The sequence below is a fragment of the Coptis chinensis genome, chromosome 6 (assembly GCF_015680905.1).
Source record: "Coptis chinensis isolate HL-2020 chromosome 6, ASM1568090v1, whole genome shotgun sequence".
In the NCBI taxonomy this organism is placed as follows: domain Eukaryota; kingdom Viridiplantae; phylum Streptophyta; class Magnoliopsida; order Ranunculales; family Ranunculaceae; genus Coptis; species Coptis chinensis.
In genome coordinates, this window is record NC_141461.1 from 44,962,766 (window position 1) to 44,967,976 (window position 5,211).

The 5,211-nt window shown below is 35.3% G+C and overlaps 1 pseudogene; it reads right to left on the reverse strand.

Annotated features, from left to right (window-relative positions):
* Window positions 1-2,374: 2,374 nt before the first annotated feature.
* Window positions 2,375-3,219, reverse strand: LOC147493178 (SNF1-related protein kinase regulatory subunit gamma-1-like pseudogene; annotated as a pseudogene).
* Between the last annotated feature and the right edge of the window lie 1,992 nt (window positions 3,220-5,211).

The window sequence follows — 5,211 nt, forward strand, 5'->3', positions numbered from 1 at the left end:
GTTAAGGTTCATTTATTTATTTCGAACTATAATCTGTCTATCTAGTATATCTTCACAAATAGCGTAAATGCAACGCACGCTACACTACACCATAACAGCTTATTTGTAACGGATGTGCATCCGTTACAAAAAATATTAGTAACGGTTATTTTTCGTCGACACAAAAGCGTGAGAAATATTAGTAACGGATATTAGTAACGGTTATAAAGTGTTAGCAAATTTACCAACGGTTATCAAATGTTACTAAAATTAATTTCAGCAACACTTATCAACCGTTGGTAAATTATTAGTAACGGTTATTAACTTTGTTCTTAATTTATTTACAACAAATGAAAGCGTTAGCAATTTTCATTTCTAACGGATAATGAATCGCTACCTATGCTTCTATTAGTAACGGATACACAACCGCTTGCTAAATTTAGAAACATTTGAAAAAAAAATAATTAAATATTCTCGCCCCAATCATTCCACCCACCGCTTCTAGAATACATATATCCCACATATTATACACAGTCTATCCATCCCACTAAAAACTTAAACATACACTTAGATACAATAATGAGAAAGAAACATATTATACACAGTCTATCTATCCCACTAAAAACTTAAACATACACTTAGATACAATAATGAGAAAGAAAATACTTAAACCAAACATACTCCATAATTCATTCATAAGTCTAAGTCTTAACTTTGATTACATTTTATTCAACAATGAGATAATAACCAAAAATATAATAACAATCAAGAACTCATTATGTTTTGTAAACAAAATACATAGATAGAATAAGTCCTAATAGCTCGATCTAAAAACGAAACATTTTGATCTCACATTGTCCTTCCTCTAGCAATCATAAAAGCCACCGATAGCTGCAACCAGACCAATGACACCAAAAAGAAATTAAGAAAATTGAGACGATCGATACATAGTAGTCCACTTTCCGCAAGTAAATGCTTGACACACCTAATAAAGTAAATAGCAACAACAAAGGTTCTAAGGAATCCCAATGAATATTAGTTTACACCTTATTAAACAACCAAATACTATTACAAAAATCGTCGATGTGTTTGAAATATGTAAATTCTAATTGTGGGACCAAATTAAACCTAAGACAAAACTGTCTTAAGCTACCTCGTCCTGCCACCAAGAGTTTGTTTGTGTATGCTAACAAATTAGTTCAATTAAAAAAAAAAAAAAAACAATGTTTTCTAGTTCAATTAGTTCAACTTTATCTCCTCTCTTTTAAAAGAAACAAAAGATAGGAAGACAATTTCTTCAAAGAAACACAACGAGAAAATAGCTCAGGAAGCAAGGGTGTTATAGTATCCACTGATAATTAACTAAATTATCTGATGCAGATAAGCTTCACGTACAAACATACCTATTCTAAAGTGCAACAACGGCAGTGTAATTAAAGATGCGAATGAAGTTTGAACTAACCAAGGTACCATTATGAAGGTGATAATGAGTGAAGTAGATACCCCGAACTGCAATTAATGCAGATCATGCGGCAAGTCTAAAAGCAAGAACCACTTCATGTGCGGCCTCATAAGATCAATGCGACAGCAACCTGTATGTAGATTAGCAAGTTCACCAATTATAAGGTGTCCTACAAAGGCAACCAGATCCTCTAGCAAGCCCCATAAAACTTGTTCCAAGACTAACGGATATTAATGAATAACATTAAACTGTTACAAAATCACTGGGCGTGCTGTTGTCATCCCATATAATTGGATGGTTTATGGTTAGCATTCACACTAACATAAATCTTGAGGACATACAAATGGTTCAGACACGGGGATAATGTTTACATCTATTCCAACCACCTTATAGTGATAACATATAACTACATATTCCAATCACAAGGCAGCAGAACACAGAAAGCCGGACTTGCAATTTTCTACAAAATTTTACGTAACACGCAAAATCAAAAGGCCATGAAACACACTACAAATGCATAATTTTCCTAACTGCTCTTAGGAGGAATTTCCCATGTACTGGATAGCTTCTTTAGATACCCCTAATTAACAACAAAGAAAAAAGAAAAGAAGTGTCACTTATTGACTTCAAAGTAAAGGTGAACTTTATTATTCCATCGTAATGTCCTTCTAGCCATCTACCAATGTTTTCCAAGAGATAATAAATACTCCAACAAAGCAGCCATGCTCGAAATTTCAATGCTAAACCTATATAGTAGTAACTCACCTACTCATACGACGCGAAAAAGGAAGCCCAAAAATCAAATATTGGGTGACTCGCGAATGTAATCAAACAGTCCCTTCCTTTGCATTGTTGGAGACCTTACACCCACCACGACTAGGTAATAAAATTCTTAACGAAAAGGATTTCTGTCCTCGGTAATGGGCACACTCCTCAATCAGACTTTGATAGCAACAACAAGACACTCAACATGGAGCTAGCAGTTGCAACAGGAAGAAAAGGAGCCCATCTGAAGGACTTTATGATTTGCTTGACCTAAAATACAAGGACATATTCATTACAAAAATATAGGAAGAGGCCATACAAATCGCAATATGGAATATAAAATGCAACTAAACAACACTGCAACACATAAAAACAATGGTACACCAAAATGCTAAAGGAATATATAGCAAGGAAAGGCTAAACGTATAAAAGAATGCTTTCTTTTCTTTCTTTTTCTTTTCAAAGGATTTACAGAGCATCCCTAAAACTAACATTACAGGTTTCATTTTCAAAAACAATTTTGAATCTAGGTCCTAGGTACTCATAATAATCTATGCAGGTGCGTAATTTTATAAAGTAGCAAGATCTCTATGTAAGACTCGAGTAAGCTTACCGTGGTGGACTTTAAAGGTTCTTCTTGAAGGATAACATTATAAAAATCCATTCCTAAACTACTGGCGGCAGTTGGGCCATCTTTTCCAGTTCTTTTTTCTACAAATATACCCCTAGCCTTCGGGCCGCACCGACAATAGTAGCAAATCAATCCAAGAACTGTAATGGGACCAATAGCACTCCATCGCTAGTGCTCCAAGAGCACCGACCGCGACTCGCACTTCGGGGTCAGCCATCATTTTGTTGCAAATCCCATGGAGACAAAGCAACCGCTGCGACTAGTTCTGCATTTGCCGAGCCCAGAGAATGATAGCCGAGTAATCTATCATGCCTATATATCTTACCCTCCAATCCGCAGTATTTCCCGCATTTGGATTCCTAACGAGCGCACATGATATCATGTATGCGCCTCTAGGAATTCAAGGTAGAAACAAGATTACGGTTTTATTATTAATAGGAGTATTAAACATCAAATGACTTGATAGACCTACCACGCATTTCTCGCAATGGAAAACTCAGAGCAAACGCCACAATTCAGCAAAAAAGATGTGTGGATCGCCACATTAAACAACAACCATATTAGCTATGTTATTGGAAATGGAATCACCGGAACACGGAAAAAATCATTATACAAACAGATCTCGGTCCAACATGAGTAAGGAGAAAAATAGAAGTCAAACCGGATTATCTTCCATGATCGGATCTCTAAAGTTGTAAAGTTCACCAGCTGAACCATGTGGTTTATCTTCTTTCAAGTATCTATAAAATTTCAGCATTGCAATTGCATATCAATAAGCCCCAAACTTTCAAATAGTCGTAACCAAAGTTAAAGCTAGAAACACACTAGTGCATAACAATTACCTTACTGGGACTCTAAGCTCATTAGAAACGGACGAAACATATAATGCGAATTCACGCTCCTCATAAAACCCAACGAGATAGATTTGCACCAAGTTAGGGATCTACACAAGCCCATAATTCATCTTAATTACATAAATAAAATAAAATTATCCAAACACATAACAGAAGTATTAAAGAGCATACCCTTTTTACAAGCTGAAATTGGATGATGAACCATTTGCTGCCTCGCCAAAGGAAATAATGGCTTGGGTATATTCAACGACAACGGTCGAAAACGAAGTTCTGCAAAAAATCCAAACACAATAACCAAAATTCTACTAAAAAAAAACAGACACGCCAATCCAACCTACCAATCTAAACACTAAAATTTCAACTAATTCAATCGTAATCAAATCAAGATTTCACCTTTAGTTGGTCCACCAACCATGATCACAAAGAACAACTTTCTCAGAGCTCCCCATCTAAAAACCCAAATTCTATCCAATCTCACTATCTCACTTGTTTATCTAAAACCATGTAAATTAGACAAGAAATTTTATTGCAAAGAATAATATATGACGAAGTGTCCGAGAGAACGAGATCACGAGAATATTTGAACAGAAATGGTTTTTCCAGTTATGAGGACGGATATAAAAACTAATATAAAAGAAAGTTGTACTTGTTGTAAAGACATACGAGAGTTTATTTGAGATAGAGTGTTGACTGCAAAGTGGATTATTATTTACTTATTATTACCACAGTAAAATAGTTGAACACCACTCAATTTTGCGATAAGTTTGCATACATACATTCAATTTTCTCTGGGACCCTATTGTGTGTTAGGACTTGGGATATGATTGAATTGTTATTAAGGAATATATATACTATGATTCTTGTATGATATTAGAAGACACATAGACGATGCTCTCTACGCTAGGGATTCTAGTATTCTCACTGAAACAAATTTATGCACTCTAACTAACCCGGACTTGATTAACACAAATATAAACTCTCAATAACTTGACACAGAGAATCTAATTAGGTCAACCAAAACGGACCACATTGACACGGCTTTTTTCTGGACTTTTGTTAAAACAAAAAAAGTTACTAGATTCCAATAATTCCATTACTTTTACTCTACTCTACTTGAGATAATTATCATTTCCTACCCTTAACTATTCTCTCTCTCCCCTTAACCCAAAAAACTCACACATTAAAACTCTTCCTCCAAAACGTCCCAATAAAAAGGACCAACAAAAGAAAAAGACTAGTGTAAAAACAAACGCCATGGAGAGGTTTATCTCTACCAAAACCTCTCCTAATTCTCTCCACCTCTCCTTCTCTCGAATCGGAGTCGGTGTTCAAGGACTTGGGTCATCTCCGTTCCCGTGTTGAGTTTGGCCGAGTCGGTTAGGTTTCATTTAAGTTTTAACACTCTTCTTTAAAACTTAAATCCATAATTCAATGCTCTACAAAGATTATGTTACACCTTCTTTGATTTGTGGATTCGGTTGACTACCAAAAGTGTAACTCCAAACTATAGTAGGAGACAA